The sequence below is a fragment of the Bos javanicus genome, chromosome 25, assembly GCF_032452875.1.
Source record: "Bos javanicus breed banteng chromosome 25, ARS-OSU_banteng_1.0, whole genome shotgun sequence".
Lineage (NCBI taxonomy): Eukaryota > Metazoa > Chordata > Mammalia > Artiodactyla > Bovidae > Bos > Bos javanicus.
The window spans coordinates 22,819,949-22,839,336 of record NC_083892.1 but is presented as its reverse complement, the minus strand read 5'-3'; the positions used below and the strand labels follow the sequence as shown (position 1 = coordinate 22,839,336).

At 39.7% G+C, this 19,388-nt stretch overlaps 1 long non-coding RNA gene across 2 annotated transcripts in view; it reads right to left on the bottom strand.

The window, feature by feature from the left end:
• LOC133238411 (uncharacterized) overlaps positions 1-19,388 on the bottom strand; it is a 62,008-nt gene that overhangs the window by 28,256 nt on the left and 14,364 nt on the right. For both annotated transcript variants that reach the window (XR_009733524.1, XR_009733525.1), the window contains exons 3-4: positions 11,810-11,880; positions 2,409-2,864 (exon numbers count right to left, since the gene is read on the bottom strand). This is a non-coding gene — a long non-coding RNA (uncharacterized LOC133238411). The remainder of the gene's footprint in view (positions 1-2,408; positions 2,865-11,809; positions 11,881-19,388) is intronic.

Below are 19,388 nucleotides of genomic sequence, written 5' to 3'. Positions count from 1 at the left end.
AACCTTGCCTGAGGTCACAGTTGAGAGTGGTTGCGCTAGCATCTGAGCCCAGGTAACCCAGCTCATAGCCTCTGCACTTTGCCTGCTCCCTAACAAAACCAAGGCATGGATATTATTATCTCAACTTTGGAGACAAGGAAACATGGGGACATAAAAAATCATTTTCTAAGATCACATAGATAGTGGATAGGATCTGTATGACTATGAGTTTGATTAACTTTAACACTCACGCTCTGTCTCTCCATGGCATCATGCAACTTTGTGTTTAAAAAGGTTAGACAGTTGTGAACAAGGCAAGAACATCCATTTCTGTCACTGCTATGTAATATAGTGCTGGAAGTTCTAGCCAGTGCAGTAACGTAAGAGAAGAAAAAAGGTGAGGAGAGAGAAGAGAAGAGAAAAGAAAAAAGCATACTGATGAAAAGAAAGAGAAAAGGAAGAAATAAAGTGGTCCATATTTACAGAGGACATGATATGCTACATAGAAAATTCCAAGTAATCTACAAAATACAACTAGAATAAATGAGTTCAGCAAGGTGACGGGATATAAGATAAATATTCAAAAATCAGTTCTATTTCTACACATTAATAATAACATATAAAAGCCAAAATTTAAAATACAATACCATTTATAATCACTCCCTTCTGCCCAGGTGACACTTGATGTGCTGAGACATGAAGAGTAAGGAGTCTATAGAGACTAAAGCAGGAATGATCAAAGTAAAAGAAGTAACACAGGCTCTGATGTGATGGAATGAGTCTGAAAGTGTTCCAAGAACTAGAAAAAAGTCCAGTACAGCTGAAGCAAAATGAGTAAGATGGAAGAATGGACTGAAGGGAGTTTGGAGAGAGAAGCAGGAGCCGTGGAACCTTGAAAAGGCATAGTGAGGCATCTTCTCCTCGGGAAATGATTGAGGGGAAATGAAACAATTTGATTTCACTTCAGATTGAACGATCACTCTGGACACTGCAGAGACAGCTTTGGAGAGGAACAAGAATGAAGACAAGAAAAATGGGTGAAGATCATCACTGAAGTAAATAATCCAGGAAAGAGATAATGGTGCTGATTCTAGCTAAGATAGTGGCAGGAAAACAGGGGATTAAGAATGAATTTTGGAGGTAGAGTCAGCAGTACCTGTTGATGGACTGAAAAAAAAAAAAAAAGAGGACAAGGAAAAGGGAGGGGATCAAAAACAACTCCCAGGTCTTTGGCTTCAGCAACTGGAGAAACAATTACGCTATTTGCTAAGATGATGAAAAACAAGGGAGAAATAAGTAAGCAGAGGAATGGAGCTGAGAAATCAAGTTTTCAGTGCGGGACATAATAAGACTGAAATTCCTAAGGGACAATCAAGTGAACATGACAAGTAGACTCTCCGGATCCAAAAGAGAGCTGAGATACAGACTGAAAGGGGACAACTTCAGCATATAGATGGGTGGTTCTTGATTCTGGCTCCTCAATACATTACCTAAAGGGCTTTTCAAATGTGCTACTGCCCAGACGTTACCACCATATCAACTAAATCGGAAGCTCTGGAGGTAGAAACCAGGCATCAGACCTTCTGAGGAACTCTTAGATTTAGAGATTAGAGGAAGGAGAGGGACCAGCAAAAGAAGATTGAGAAGTGGCCGGTGATAAAGGGAGATGCCCAGGAGCTATGGCTCATGGAAGCTGAGTGGGGTATATTTCAAAAAGGAGATAAAACATTGCTACACCGGATGTTATGATAATTCAATGAGCAACACACGCAAAGCACTTTGTAAATTTTTAATTTATAAACACTGCGCTTTCCAGGTGGCGCTAGTGGTAAACAACCTGCCTGCCAATGCAGGAGACAAAATTGATGTGGATTTGATCCCTGGGTTGAGAAGATTCCCTGGAGGAGAGCATGATAACCCACTCCAGTATTCTTGCCTGGAGAATCCCATGGACAGAGGAGCCTGGTGTCCATAGGGTAGGGTTGCAAAGAGTCAGACACAACTAAAGCGACTTAGCACAGCACAAACAAACACTAGATGAGATGTTAGCATCATCTAAGGAGAAAAATTACTCTCCTCCTGGTACAACAGTTCTACCTGGGCCACAGAGGAAGGATATTTCCAACAAACCTGAACCTTAGGTAAATGCTGGCAAGGGAGGTCTACCCCTGGCACTTCTTACACTTAAAAAAAATAATAAAAAATATTATGGCTATGAGGATTAAATAAATTTATACCCATTCTCCTTAGCTCAATGCTTAGCATTTCATCATCAGAGTAATAATAGTTATCATTATTATTTGCTCTAACAATACTAAATTATTTCTAATAATAATAAGCATTTATTTCATTACTTAGTATTATTATTAATGCAAACATAGTGCTTTCTATTTGCTAGGCAAAGTTCTAAATGCTTTACATATACTTACTCTGTTAGTATTCCAAAAGGTTAGCTATTGATTTGTTGTTGCTGTTGTTAACTCCAAATGACTTGTTAATTCCAAGTGATTTGGTTTCCCGAGTGGGCACTAGGGGCTTCAGCATCCCAGAACCATTGTTCTGATGTGCAGGTCAATAACAGCCTCATGAGGCTTCTCTGGATATGGCAGAGAAGATGGGATCTGTCCTGAGGGAAGTCTATGGGCCTCCAGCGCCGTGAGTCAATTCCTAGGACCATATGAAGGACAGCAGGGCTGTCCTATAGGAGAGCTGTGTTCCACAGTGATGTCTGAATTCCTTCATGGAGGCTATGTCATAGGCAAGTTCACATCTGGGCATAGAGACAATTTCATCTGGGTTCTTCAACTCAACTACCAATCACTCATACATATCAGGTACTTAAGCCTCACATTGGCTTTGGAAAGTAGAGATGGTTATTCCCCATTCTACAAGAGAGGAGACAGAGGCTTAGGTTAAAAACTTGTGCAAATTCACACAACCAGTTAGGATCAGAGTCAGGACTCAAACTGAATACCCTAAATCCACATTCAGACCTTCTTGTCTACCATGCTAATCTATTTTTTTTACCAAATTTTAAGGAGTTACAGCTATGGCCAAACTAAAAGAAATCAATGACAAAGACCCCAGAAGAGATCACCTTCAATACACTAAGGAAAAAAAATGGGCAAGGAATATGAACAGGTAATTTGCAGAAGAGAAACACAAATGCCAAAAAAAGAGGTAAATAAAATATAAATTTTAAAAAATATATGTATATTATTTTACACTCATCAGATTCATTTTAAAATGTAAAAGTCAGAAAACAATAAGCACTAGAAAGGATAATGGGTTCAACCCTTAGACACTGCTGTTGGAAGCTATAAATTGATGCATAGAATCCAGAGAACAAAGCAAGGTATCTATAAAACTTAAAAACTCATAACCCCATGATTCTACTTCTAGATATTGTTCATAGAGAAATTTCACTCATTTGTATACAAGGAGACACGTATAAGGATATTTCCTACTGGTAGCATGGGAAAAAGTAACTACTTAAATGTCTCTTTATCAGGGAATGAATAAATAAGATTGTGTATTCATTCCATAGAACACTGTCTAGAAGTTAAAGTGAATAAACTAGATCAATGCATATCATCATGAAGGAATCTAAAATATACATACTTGACTGAAAATGGCAAACTGGCAGAATGATACATGAAGTACAATATCAATGAAAGAACTGACCTTTAGAAGCAGAGGTTCTAGGATTAGTGCAGAGTGAAGAGGGAATGTATTTGGAACCAGAGCAATCTTTGGTTAAAACTCTTCAACAAATCATTTCTGAAGTCTCCCCATTTCTTTCTGGTATCATCTTTACTTCTGTCTTCCTTTTTTCCCCTTCCAGTTTCTCTCTCTCTCCTAAAAACCCCTAATTTCCATGAATCAGTTTCAGAGAAACTGTAAATTCTCTGACATCAAAAGTAAAGCTTTGTATTTCTAAGTATTATCCCTGGGGAATGGGTCCATAGTTTCCATCAGATTATCTGAAACGTCAGTGTCCCATTAAGATTAAAAATTCAGAGGAAAAAATTTTTTCAAAAAAACATGCAGTTCTGATACTGTTTCCTTTGTCTATCATGCCCTGGGAGTAACAGTTATTTCTCATCAGAAGAAAAAAATAATAGAGAGAGAAAATGTAAAGTGATTTGTTCTACCCTGTTTCCACTAGCCCCTTGCCCTGGGAGAAAATGCCCTGCCTTTGGAAACATAAACGTCTCCATGCTCCCCAGGCCTCCCATCCATCATTACAGGCAGGCACGGGCAGCAGCAGCCGGCCTCCTTCACTGCCACTCATGACCCTTTCCATCAGATGTCTAGCTCTGGCCAGTTTGTTGACAATTATGAAGATTTTTTCCCAACCCAGCCAAACAGCCTCTGCACCATCAGAGCTCTCCAGACCTGGGGAAACTATAAAAGACCAGGAAAGCATACCTTGCTTTGTAGAGGACGCCCCAGCAGAGGGCCCAGACCCAGGTCCAGACATAGCTACAGGGGCTCCCCAGGGCTCCTCTGTAGCCTGGAGCTCTGGGCCCCACAGTTCTCTAAATTCATAGTCTGTCTGGAGAGACCAGTGGGATAAGGACATTTAATACATATACCTGGGGTGAGGTGAGGGTCAGCCAGGTGGCTCTGCTGAGCTTGGCTGGCTTGCTCACATGGATGTCAACTGGCTATCAGCTATCTGGATTAGCCTCTGCCAGGTGCCCGGGCTCTGCTTTGCTCCAACTGTCTCTCATTCCCTAGCACTCTAGCCGAGGCATGCTCTTAACGGTAAATAGGAAAGTACAAGACAGCAAGCACTGAGCCTGCACTAAGCCTCTGCCTGCATCATATCCAATAATACCCCTTTGGTCAAAGCAAGTCACAGGACCATGCCCAGAGTCAAGGACAGAGCTTGTTACCCTGCCCACAGTGAGCAGGCTCTGCAAGCCAGGGTCAGGCTCTGCCTTTTATCAGGGATGTCTTTTCAATTTTTTGAGCAAATAAGAGACTACTTTTCACCTATCTGATTAGTGAAGGAAAAAAATTTTTGTAACACTGTGTTCCAGGCACCATGTAAATGAGGACAGGGAGTGTTAAGAAGGGATGTGATGAGGCTTCCGTGGTGGCTCAGTTGGTAAGTAGTCTGCCTGCCAATGCAGGAGATACAGGTTCAGTCCCTGATCTGGGCGGACCCCACGTGCCACAGAGCAAGTAAGCCCATGTGCTTTAACTATTGAGCCTGTGCTCTAGAGCCCAGAAGCTGAAAATACAGAGACCACATGCTCCAGAATGAAGACTACATGCTCCTGAATGAAGGCCACACACTTGCGAATGAAGACTACTGAAGCCTGAGTGCCCTCGAGCCTGTGTTTCCTAACAAAAGAAGCCCACATATTGCAACCAGAGAGTAGCCCCCACCCGCCACAACTAGAGAAAAGCCTGCCCAGCCAGGAAGACACAGCACACCCAAAAATAAATAAATGAAATTATTTACAAAAAAGAAGAAGAAGGGATGTAAAGAAGGTGAGCAAACAAGCCTCACTGAAATCTTGGGTAAGAGTCATACTGGGAGAGGGAAGAGCAAAGCAAAGATGGGCTCCCAAGGGAGAGCTGGAGCCAGGGGAGAATACAGGATTTGAAGGGAGAGAGATGAAAGGGAGACCAGGTTGTACAGGGCCACGGTAAGGAGTTTCTTATAAACTCTTGTACCTTTCTAACCTTTCAAAACCAAATGTGTGTTCCTTTCAAACCCATAATTTTCAAGAACTACAGACAGCAAAAACAACAATCCTGAGCTGCTCTCCAAGATTTCAATATTAATGGATTCTATGAGCATTTTCGGAGAAAGCAATGGTATCCCACTCCAGTACTCTTGCCTGGAAAATCCCATGGACTGAGGAGCCTGGTGGGCTGCACTCCATGGGGTCGCTAAGAGTTGAACACGACTGAGCGACTTCACTTTCACTTTTCACTTTCATGCTTTGGAGAAGGAAATGGCAACCCACTGCAGTGTTCTTGGCTGGAGAATCCCAGGGACAGGGGAGCCTGGTGGGCTGCCGTTTATGGGGTCGCACAGAGTCAGACACAACTGAAGCGACTTAGCAGCAGCAGCAGCAGCATGAGCATTTTATCCTAATTCCTGGCCACCACATCCTCGAGCTTCCTGGAGCCTGCAGAATATTATCATTGTTGAGCACAGGCTGCCCTCTGCTGTTCACTTTTGGATGCGCACCTATGAGTATCCCCTGAAGCAGCAAAGTTATTGTCCCAAGAGAAGGCAGATAAACCATTGTCAGAATGCCTTGTCTTCCTTGCCAGCAAGTTAGATATCTCAGGAAGCCCTTGAAGGACAGAATACAAGAACAGGTCTCCCAAAGCTTTGCACACTCATTTTCCATCATATATTACACTTTTGAAAGGACTCAATTACTACAATGTCAACTTGCTCATTTGGTCCTCCACAAACCCATGCAGGGCAAAGCAGTGGGGCCTTGGTAGCCCATTTTGCAGGTGAGAGGACTGAGGCTTCAAGAGACTGTAAAACTGGCACTCAGTCCCATTAGCCCGTGCCTGGTAAACCAGGGTGAGAGTCACGACCCTCCAAGCCCACTCCAGCACAGCTGAAGGGCAGCGAAGGGGAGATGATTTGTTCACAGTCTAAATATGAAACAGAAAATAAAAATCCTTTTTTCAGGATAAAAAGCTGTGACTTGTCATCATACCAACCAAGCCTCCTTCTCATGGTCTCTTCCTACCTTGATCCGAGTCCCATCACTGGCCCATAGTGATTCTCTGGTTTCTGATATGAAGATTTTGCAGCTTTTGGCAGAAGGATGGAGAGGCGGGAGAAGGCCGTGACCCTACGCTGTGGCCCATGTCACTCTGTACGTCTTGAGGAGCATTTTCTAACTTTAATCTGTGCTTCATTCCAGAGCATCTCCTACTTCTCTATCTATCTTCCCCACCCAGGAAGTAGCAAAAGCTTCTAAGATCCATGCCCTCAGGGTAGAGTTACAGAGACACAAAGAGAAAGAAAAGCATGGGTGCTCACTTTTTTAGTTTTAAAAATAGGCTTTTGAAACTCACAGCAGAGAAAATCATTTGAGAGAAAGGGTTTCTGTTTCTCCAAACCCTAGGCTTGGGGTGTCAGTTATGAAGGCCCTGAAGAACCCAGGCATCAGACTTAGGTCACAGACCACAAAATTAAAGGGTGAGAGGTTATGTTTTCCTGCCCTGGAAAAAGAGGAGAATTCTCAGAAACAGTGAGAGAAAGAAGATAGTTGAAGCCTGACAATCTGGAAACTTTATCCAAGGAGAAACAAGCTAGGAGACACTTTGCAGGAGGGTTTTTTTGGTAGTTGCATGCTGTGTGGAGTGTCATGTAAAACTCTCCATCGCTTCCCGACAAAATCTTCAGTAGGATCTGCACCGCCTATTAATGCTTAGAGAAGTGTGACTTACTTTTCAGGGGATGTGAAAAAAAACAAGTGTTGCGTTACCTGTACCTTAAGGTGAAAACTGAAGTGATACATAAGGAGAAGCCAGTATACCAACTGCTGTAACATCCTTGGCCTTGGGAAGTTCAAACCTGAGAGAATGAAATCTCCTTATCAAAGCCATCATTAAAACATAACTTGAAAAACATGCTAAAGGCTATTCTAGAAATACAAAATATTGTATGTACATATTGGAGACAGTAACTAGCTCTACCTGGGAAACTGAAGAACATTTCACATTTCAAGGTGAAATGATAGCTTGACAGATGGAGAAGTAAAGAGAAAATCGTTCTGTTAGAACTAACAGAACAGTCTCAAAATAGTCACGTTTCTCTTGACTGGGTAACAAAGTAAACGAGGGCAGAATCTTAGGAAAACTGATTGGATTAAATAAATGAATAGGCAATGAGTTAGAGCGCTAAAAAATAAAATACAGATAATAAAAGAAAGCATGAACTACATGGTAATTGTGAGATTTGATTTAAAGAAGAAAGTATTAAACTAAGCAAAGAGGTTTATGTTAATGATGACAAAAGTACAACCTACATGAAGATCTAACCATCATAAATGTTTATACGCCAAATAGCATGTCTTCAGACTGCTTACAGCAAAAACAGCAGAAACAATAAGAATTAGACAAAAACACAGTGTAAATGTTCATTCAGTTCTCTCAGCCTGTGACAGATCAAGTAGATAAGACATTCATAAGGATATAGAGCTTACAAACAATATAGCTGATGAAGTTGAGCTTACAAATACAGGAATAAACATGAATATGATATTCAGCCAAAAACTACTTGCTGAGCATCTACTATGTGCTTAGCACTACTCCAGGTGTTCAAGGTACAGAAGTGAATAAAACAGAAATAAATCCCCATTCTTGGGGACTTACATTATAGTGCAGAAAGAAAGATATATGATCATTGGGCTAAGGTGATGGCAGACAGGTTTTTCTACCATAAAGTTAACATTTTTCCTTTTGTAAACAATAAATTTCCTTTTGGGAGATACTCCAAGATGACATAACTAGCCTGTTTCTCATCATGCATGTATTTACCAGTTTTAACATTCATTAATGACTCTTACCTAAAAAAAAATTATTACTCTGGTTATTGCCAAATGGTGATTTTCTAGTTCCCTCATGGCTTCTATTAATAGATTTACTAGTTGGAATTCTACTGTAAGCAAAATGTTTCCCTCCTCACCATTTATTTATTCATATAGTAATATCTATACGGACTCATGGATTCTTATTTTACTCATCATCCAGAACTATCATTATTTATTTTGTTGTTCAAACCACCCCAGATTTGGTCAATGGGAGACTCTTAAAACTGACTCCTGAGGCCTTTTCCCATGTCCCCATCATCTGAGCACTTTCCTTGCTTGCTGGTATATGATATTCCAAGTTAATACTGTACTTTCCCTACCCTTGCCTTGGAGTCACACATTTCTCCAAGACATCTTGACTCTTTTTATTGGAGAATGGGATTTAGATACCAAGATATGAGTATTAGGTGTACTCATTATTACTGGGTTGTCACTGCTATGAGACCATCTCAGACATTAGATAGAAAAGAAAGACATATATATATACATAATACTATTTACTATTTTATTTCTGTATTTTTCTACCCATATTTAAAACCATGAATTCACATGGATATTTCCAGGTCGAATCCAACACCACTGGATTTATTCAACCCTTTCCTTTTTCCACATTTCCCCCCGTTTTTCTGGCAGTGAGAAGCTTGTCTCTCATTTTTCACAATATATTTCCTTTGGGATACACATAAAACAGTTTCAGAATTGTTATTTTAAAAACACACACACACAAATTGAAGAATTCAGTTTCTAAAACATAAAAAGACTATGGGGTATGTCTTTTTTATGTTAAAAAAAAAAAGAGAGAGAGAGAGGAGAGAAAATTAGAGTCCAAAATATGCACTGAAGGATGCTACAGGTATAAAAACAGATCTTTTCAATCAGCAAGAAATCCCAAGTTCACAGATAAGAATCTCTCATTCCTTTTCCAGCTGGATGAGAAGCTCACATGTGATGCTGGTTTAGCTGAATGTAAGTCTGAGTTCAAAACTGCTTTGCCTCACAAATTTGAAATCATTGGTAAATTGCTTTGCAGGGACTTTTAGATTCATCCTCCATATTAACTTTTGCCTCATAGTTTCTTTTCTTTCCTTTTTGTTGCCCATTTGTACTGCACTTTGGGACAAACCATCACAGATTTGTTTTCAGTGGTGTCTTTTCAATGGTTTAGTCTATCTTGAGGGATTTTTTTAATGTCAGTGTGCTCGTTTCAAGATCTTTAGTGCTTCTTTTTCATATCAGCCTATAAAATGTTTTGTGAATGCTATTTCTTGTCCAATAACTCTTAAAATATGAGTTATTTGTATTTTAAAGTCTTTCTATCCCATATTTCCTATTTTCCTGTTTCTTATGTGTTAGTTTTTTCAGTTTACTCAATTTGTTACCTACTTTTTAATAACATTATTTCCCAAATAGTTTTGTCATTCCTGAAGGTATGCTTACCTTTCAGTTGACAAAAAGAATAACCTAAGAGCTCCAAGAAATTTAAAAAATGTAAAACCAGTTACCCATATAAGAAAAAAATGATCATAATATCATCAGACTTCTTAACAACACTATCAGAAGACAGAGAAGCAATGTCTATGAAGTTTTGAGAGAAAATTATGTGGAGTCCAGACTTCTAGCTCTAGTCCAACCTATGAAGAAAACTAATGCCATAAAAAAGCTTTGAATCCATGAAAGAGAAAACTAACCCCTAAAAAATGACAGTTAGTTGGAGAGGCAAAAGAAAATGTTAAATTCTATAATTAATAGTTTCAGAAATATTCAATAAGAAACCACATTAAAAACACATTAAAACCACATTAAAGGGCTTCCCTGGTGGCTCAGTGGTAAAGAATCCACTTGTCAATGCAGGAGACATGGGTTCAATCCCTAATCTGGGAAAATTCCACATGCCCTGGAGCAACTAAGCCTGTGAGCCACAGCTATTGAGCCAGTGTCCTAGAGCCCAGGACCCACGACTACTGAAGTCCGCAGGCCTCTGCAAAAAGAGAAGCCGCTGCAATGAGAAGCCCAAGCACCACAACCAGCGAGTAGTCCCCACTTGCAACAACTAGAGAAAAACCCAAAAAAGAAATGAAGACCCAGCAGAGCCAAAAATAAATAAATAAAATTATTTTTTAAAATCATATTTAAAACTCCTGTTAAGAAAAATAATTATTAAAACTATTTAAACTTTAAATAATTAAAACTTGGAAATTTATAAAATATATTCACTATAATTTGACAATATATGGACAGCACAGAATCACGGAGCTAAGAGCCTGAATTTATGATCAAACTAAGAGACTCCCAGAATGAACATAAAAGAACAAAAAGATTAAAAGTCTTCCGTAAATAAAGTTCAGAGAAGTAGAGAATAAATACAGAATTTCTGCCATTTGTCTGTCAGTAGCTCAGGAAAAGGAAACACAGAAAATGGAGGGGATAAAATAATAAAAGAAATAGTAAGGGAAAACTTTCCCCACAGTAAGGAAATGTAAATCTATGAATAGCCAAAATATGCATAAAATGTTATAAAATAAAGTTATTTTTTAGACATTCAAGGATTCAGAAAATTGGTACTCGTTCTTTTAAAAACAACAACAAAAAAAAGCGCTCATTTTTTCAAGAAAAGAGGAAAACATAGCGTCTAAGATACAATGGCTCTAACCTAGTAATACATAAAGTGAGTGGAAGTCGCTCAGTCGTGTCTGACTCTTTGCTACCTGTAGACTATCCAGTCCATGGAATTCTCCAGGCCAGAATACTGAAGTGGATAGCCTTTCCCTTCTCCAGGGGATCTTCCCAACCCAGGGATCAAACCCAGGTCTCCCGCATTGCAGGCAGATTCTTTACCAGCTGAGCTATCAGGGAAGCCCAATACATAAAGGGAGACCCCCTAGACATTTGTGTAGCAGGTTGCAAAACAATTAGTTTAAACCCAAGGTGGAAGTCAGAGGCCTCTGGCAGAGCTGGAGATGTCTTTGTAAAAAAAGACCATACTCAGCAGAGAGTGGAGTTGGACATCTGTTAGAAATATGGTTATGCTTAGGGAAATTATAAAGACAAGCTTCTTGAGCTACAGAGAGAAAAATAAAAAGAAAGGCAATTAGAAATTCCAGAACCACTTTCTCCCAAAGAAAGCTATATAAGGAAGTTAGAGTCTAAATATAAAGCCAACCTAAGTGTGAACTGATTTTTGAGCAATTGATGGATTCTAAGAAAAGATAATCCAATTTATTTTGATGCCACGGAACACTTACCTTCAAGCATACATGTTTAGCAGCATAAGATCCTATTTTCCTTTTGACAAGTCCAATCATAGTACTTAGCTCTGGAATGAAAGATATTTATATTATATTTATCATACCATAATAATACATGTATTTATTCATTTTCAATTATTTCTGTGTTAAATCTATTAGCAAAATATAAATATTATGAAAGTGGCAATACACAGAAGTTGGGAGCCAGAGGAGAGCAAAAAAATGTAGGAGTACTAATTTCTACATCTTTGATTGTATCAGATGATATTGTCTGAAGATAGATATTGGAACAATAAATTAAAGTTTGTAGATCATATTAACTTTAGAGGAATAATTGCTAGAACTATAAATAATTAGCTAGTTAAATTTGGAGGTGGGGACTTTTAAGATTTCCTTTTTCCTTTTTTTTTTTTTGGCCTGTTGACAAAGATTTATTCACTTTATTCCTTTGTCTAAAGAAATTTTCCATAGGTTTGACCATATTATCACTGGTTTCACAAAGATATTATAGCATTTCTTTTGTTTTTTAATCTGGAACTATTTTACTTTTTACTTTTTATTTTTTATTGGACTACATAGTTGATTTATTAATACAGTGTTGTGTTAGTTTCAGGTGTACAGAAAAGTGATTCAGTTATACATCTACAGATATCTAATCTTTTCCAATTCTTTTCCCATTTGGGTTACTACAGAATATTGAACAGAGTTCCCTGTAGGTCCTTGTTGGTTATCTATTTAAATACAGTAGTATATATGTCAACCCCAAACTTCCAATCTGTCCTTGTCTGCAACCTTTCCCCTTTCATAACCATAAATTTGTTTTGTCTGTGAGTCTGCTTCTGTTTCATAAATACAATCATTTGTATCATTTTTTAAAGTACCACATATAAACCATATCATATGATATTTGTCTTTCTCTTGTCTGATTTACTTCACTTAGTATGATAATCTCCAGATTCATTCATATTGCTGCAAATGGCATTATTTCATTCCTTTTAATAGCTGAGTAGTATTCCATTGTATATATGTAAGATAAGACTATCCCTTAACTTTCAAAATAGAGCTTCAATAAATACTGTCTGTATATAACAAATAAAAACAGTAAAAAGTATAAAAAATTATTTGCTATGAAAGTAACAAGCATAATAATTCAAAAGAGAAATGGTTCAAAAGTAGATTATGCTGAGGAATGGAGTCAGGGGTCTGGAAAAGTCTTGCTTTTCATGTTATGCCTCCTTTCTATATTGCTTAGCTTTTTTCCCCCACATTGTGCTCTAATTTAGTGATGAGTTTTTAATGTGTTAAAATATTAGGGCAACCACTGAAGAACAGAATAGGATCTATAACTTCTAAAAACCCAATATGGAAAAAAATGAACCAAAGAAACTCAATCAATGCAATAATATGCAGCAGAATAGGGGAGGGAGACAAAGAACAAGTATCATAAACAGAAACATAAAGTGTGATGGGGATAAAAAGATACAAAACTTAAAAGGCAAATGGATCTGAAGGTTAATCTATTTTATTAAATGAGAGAAACATATTTAAAAAATAAATTGACAAAAGCTTTGGCTATGTTATATATAGCTGCTGCTGCTGCTAAGTCACTTCAGTCGTGTCCGACTCTGTGTGACCCCATAGACGGCAGCCCACCAGGCTCCCCCGTCCCTGGGATTCTCCAGGCAAGAACACTGCAGTGGGTTGCCATTTCCTTCTCCAAAGCAGGAAAGTGAAAAGTGAAACTGAAATCACTCAGTCATGTCCAACTCTTAGCGACCCCATGGACTGTAGCCCACCAGGCTCCTCCATCCATGGGATTTTCCAGGCAAGAGTACTGGAGTGGGGTGCCATTGCCTTCTCCAGTTATATATATAACAATAAAACTCAAATCATGAATTCAGGGAGGATCTTAAGAGAAAAAGAATTGAGAAGAAGATAGAACAGAGAGATGTATATTCTTAGGACCACAAAGATGAGGTGAGCCCAAACCACAGCTGAATCTAGCCAGGTTCAGCCAGGGGTCTAGCTGTGACTGAATGGGGCCAAAGCCATGTCTGACCACCCAGAGAGTGTTATGGGCTGAATTGTGTCCCCCTCCCACCACCAATCATATGTTCAAGTCCTAACCCCTAATACTTCAGGATGTGACTGTATTTCAAGATAGGGTGTTTTAAGAGGCTATTAAGTTAAAATGAGGTCATAAGGGTGTGTCTTGATCCAGTGTGACTGGTATTCCTCTAAGAAAAGGGATAAGAGACAGATACACACAGAAGATCACGTGAAGACAGGGAAAAGACGGGTATCCACAGTCAAGGAGACAGGTCCAGAAGGAAACCAATCCTATGGACACCTTGATCTCAGACTTCTAGGCTCCAGAACCATGAGCAAGTAAATCTCTGTTGTTCAGGGCACCCAGGGTGCGGTAGTTATGGCAGTCCTGGCAAATGAAAACAGAGGGTCTCCTTTTATTGATAATGATATTATAATTAGAAGTCACATGCCAATGACATGGGCAGAATAAGCAGCAATTACCAGTAGAATAGCACATGGTCTAGCCAGTTCCACTTTAGCAGAAGGTCTGGCGAGTGGTTTGGGAGGTTTATGAGCAATTAGCAAAGGATTAAGAGAGAGAGAGATGGGCTTGGGCTATAAACTCAAGGAAGCTGGGCTGAAGCTGTGAGCCCCAGACATTTTTAGCTACTGCAGCCCTATTCTTTCACTGACATGGTCAGAACTAAGGTAGAAAACGTTGGCAAATCCATGTTGCATAATCCTTTTATCTGGTGACCACTGATTAGTAGAAGGAAACCCCCACTAACAATAAGCAGGCTCATTCTGATGGCTTTGTGAACTAGTTTACTAGTGGCTGGATAGTCATCTGCCTTATCTGCTTTTTGTATCCTTCCCTTTTTTACCAAGAAAGTTTGGGCCTAATTAAAGAAATGAGGATATATAGCAGGCAGTCAACAAAGTACATCAATAATCTCCAATTAAAAGACAAAGACTCAAAGTAAGGATAGAGAAATAGATCAGTGGAACAGAATAAAAGCAAGAAGACTCACACCTACTCAATCCACTTATTTTAAACAAAGATGTCAAGTCAATGCAATGAAGAGAAGAATTTTTAACAAATGATGCTGAATTAGGGAAAAAATAAAAAGAACTTCCTCCCTCTGTCTCCTTTATACACAAACATGAATTTTAAATGAACCATAGACTGAAATTCAAAAGGCTCAAAGTCCTACTTTTTTAAAGTGAAACACTTGAACAGAAATATCGTATATCAATAAACACTGGAAAAAGTGCTCAACATCATTATTTATCAGGGAAATGCAAAAGACGGAGACTTACTATTTCTATGTCCTGCTACGCAAATATGGGCTGTGCATTCCTAAAAATGAAAATAACTCCCTTAAATGTGGGAGATGAAAGGGATGGAAAAATCAACACTCTCATTCTTTTTTTTAATATTTATTTGGCTGCCCTGGGTCTTAACTGCAGCATGCAGGATCTTGGTCTTCACTAAGGCATGCAGGACTCTTAGTTGCGGCATGTGGGCTCTAGTTCCCTGCGTTGGGAGCACAGAGTCTCAGCCGTTGGACCACCAGGGGAGTCCCCAGCACTCTCATTCTTCATTAGGAATGTAATTGGCACAGCTTTTGGGAGAGCAATTTAGCAAAACTTAACATCATTTTACGCAATCATCTTCGACCCAGTAATATCAGTTATAGGGATAATCTAAAGAGAACTCACCCCTGTGCACAAAAATGCCTAGACAAAAGTATTCACTGCAGATTTGTTTGGAGTGAAAATCTAGAAACTCTCTAAAATATTTGCCCATAAATATGGGAAAAGGTTAAGTTATGGTGCATCCATTATACATATGAGAGATGCAATTGTTAAAATGACAGAGTACATGCCTACTTACTGACATGGAGAGACCTGTAAGGTATACAGACCTGCTGCTAAGCAAAAAGAAAGAAGTCACCGAACAGTGTAAATGGCTCTATTTACATTAAAGACTAAACTCTGGGAGATAGTGAAGGACAGAGAAGCCTGGCATGCTCCAGTTCATGCGGTCACAAAAAGTGACTGAACAACAACATCTTTAAAGACACATAAACAAAAGCGAAAGTAAATTTCTGGAAGGATGCACATAGGAATGTGGCAATGTCCACCTCTGTGCACACAGGGAGTAAGGATACCTTTCATCACTTTTTACTCTTTCTGTTATTTGTTTATAACTCGGATGAATTTACTTGTTACCACTGTAATTATTTACAAAATAATACAATAAAAACTGCTTTTTAAAGTACTGAATATGAATTACTAACAGAACTAACACAAGATTACGTGCCACACCCTCTGCTAAAGAGTCTTCCATACCTTTTTTCATTGAATCTCACAAAACAAGCACTGGTACTCAGTTTTTTAACTTTTTATTTCATCCTGGAGTATAGCCAACTAACACTGTTGTGATACTTTCAGGGGACTTTCAGGGGACAGCAAAGGCACGCAGCCATATGTATACATATACCCATTCTCCCTCCAACTCCCCTCCCATCCAGGCTGCCATATAACATTGAGCAGAGTTCAACACTGGTACTCATTTTTTATTACATGAGAAAGCTGAAGCTTAGAAAGTTTGTTGGTAGTACAATGGCCCCTTAAAAATCATCTGAGGAGTGATTCTGAAAAAGACACTCTGATGATTGGACCTCATGTCAGATCTACAGAATCAGAATTTCTGTGGATGGGGTCCAAGCATCTGTATTTTGTAGTTACAGCTCCCGACAGTGATTCTAATGTGCACACAGGGTTGAGAACCAATGACTGCCATTGATTCTGAGTCTGAGGTCATATTGCTTGCAATTGGAAGAGCAAAGGTTGGGATTCACTGACACTTAATACGCAAGAAATGATAGAGATAGAGATAAAGAGATGGCAGAGATGTAGGCAAAGATATACATACTGAATTTTTTTTCAGCTATTGAGAAAGAGCATCTCAAGCATAAAACGGTCCATGCACTAATTCCTCTTCCTTCTCCAGAACCCATCCTCTGAATCTGTCTTCTGCAGTGGTCCCTGAAACTCCCGTGGGATGATGTTTCAAATGGTTAACGACCAGACACCACAGGCACAGACCAATCAGAATGGACCCTGAACTCAGCACTGGAGTGGGAGTCAGGCTTTCAGCTTTTGATCAGTGAATCCTAGAGAGCTGAGGCGGTCCCAGGGAAAACAGCAGTGGGATGCCACTTAGCAAGCTCAAGACAGCAGCTGTTTACTAACCAACATGGAAATAGTTCAATATTTTAACAACTCATACAGTAGTAGCACCAGTGTCTGTCTGCACCTAGACTAAGATCTGAGGATTTGGTGGGGGGTGGGGGGGATGGGCGGGGGTGAGTATTTTTGAAGGTTGTTCTACGATGGTCTGCCTATCAGGCCACTATTTTATGTCTCTACCCAAAGACTGCTTATTGACTGTCAGGAGGAAAAGTAAGAGGCTGGCACACAATCTGTGATCCACACCGAGCTGCCCCACCAGCTGTTGTGTGCCTAGCAGCCCCGGCTCCCAGCCCGATTCATTCCCAGCTCCTAGGGGGTTTGTCACTTTGCTGGTTATTGCTATGTTTCCATCCTGAAGTGGCAGCTCCAGTTGTGTTTCCCAGATAATTTCAAAGATGCTAATTGCCACCTGCTGATTTCCTGTATAAACACTGTACTTTACACATGAGATTAATCAGAGAGCTGTGGACTGTTCTGAGGAAACATGTGTATGTGTGTGTGCTCATTGAGTTTCATTACTGTGGCAGATTTAAATCATAGGCAATGTTTGCTCACAAAGCTGCATTAGCAAAACGACAGGGAAAACAAAATTACAAAATACCATAAACTGCAAGCTCATAGACTGTATAAACAACTACTCCAGTCAGCCGACGATGCACTGACTAAATTCTAGAACCAAGCATGAGGAAGGTAGCCTCTCTAAAGGAGACTTTGACGCACAGATGCTTATGTTTCTAAAAGAAACCAAACCTGAAAACATTTTCAAAGGTTTAGAGAAAGTACATTCTCTTCAGATTCAAGATCGGCCTTGTGTCAAATCCTAGCTCTTTCAGTGACTACCTGTAATATTCATGCAAATTACCTGGGTCTCCAAACCTCCATTTCCTCATTTGTAAAATGGACATTATAATATCTAAGTTACCTGAGACAACATGCATCAGGCCTAATTGCATGTTAGTCAGAAATGTATGGCTTGTGACAGAAATTTAATTCAAAGTGACCTCAGCAAAACAAGAAATTTACTGGCTCAAAATATTAAAAAATCAGGCCTCTGGCTTCAGGTCTATGAGCCCAAATGATGACTATGGAGCACTTTGACACCTTCTCCACTTTCTGGCCCTGCTTTCCTCTGCCAGACCTCATTCTCAGGTAGACTTTACTTATGGCAAGCTAGTAGACTAGCCAACAGCCCCACACATTTTATCCTCTCAGCAACCACAGAGAACTGGTATAGATTGCATTTCACTTGGAAAATGACCCACTAGCCCATTCTCAGATCACATAGTTGGGTAGGAAAGTGTCTACTCACATAGCCCTAGTCAAGCCCCGGAGATATGTACAAAATCAGTCACATATATGATAACACAGATGGACTTCTGACCCCAAAATCACTGAGAAGTTTGAAAGACAGCCAGCCTCATAAGTTGGACCATAAAGAAAGCTGCATGCCAAAGAATTGATGCTTTCAAACAATGGTGCTAAAGAAGACTCTTGAGAGTCCCCTGGATAGCAAGGAGATCAAACCAGTCAATCCTAAAGGAAATCAACTCTGAATATTCATTGGAAGGACTGATGCTGAAGCTGAAGCTCCAATACTTTGGCCACCTGATGTGAAGAGCTGACTCATTGGAAAAGACCTTGATGCTGGGAAAGATTGAGGGCAGGAGGAGAAGGGGTGACAAAGAATGAGATGGTTGAGTAGCGTCACCAACTCAATGGACATGGATCTGAGTAAACTCCGAGAAATAGTGAAGGACAGGAAACCCTGGCATGCTGCAGTCCATGGGGTCTCAAAGGGTCAGACATGACTTAGTGACTGAACAACAACATAAGAAGGAAAAATCAGTATTCCATCATCAGAATCTCAACCCCAGATTGGTACTCAACCTTCTGTATAAGCAGACGTCCCGAGTGACAAGACAGACAAGTTTGCTCAACTCAGAGATGCTGGTCAGCCCTCATGCTCACATGGGATGAGATGATTTCAGTTCTAGGCCAACAGTGGAAAGTGGTAGTTCGCAGACTCAAACCCAGGCCCATTTGGCCAAGGTAGTCATTTGCCATTTTCTGTTTCCAAGCATCTTTGAAAGCTTACTGCATTTCCTATAGGAAACTCTCATAGTATTCCAGCCAGTGGTCCTGGTCTCCACCTAGTCACTTTGTCCCTTTATCTAGCCCCATCCCCACAAGTGGGGCAAGATGGGGTCCTCTACCCCTTCCTTTCCATTGTCCCTCCTCCTCAACTTCCCCCCTGATGTGAACAGGGTCTTCAGAGTGTGGTAAT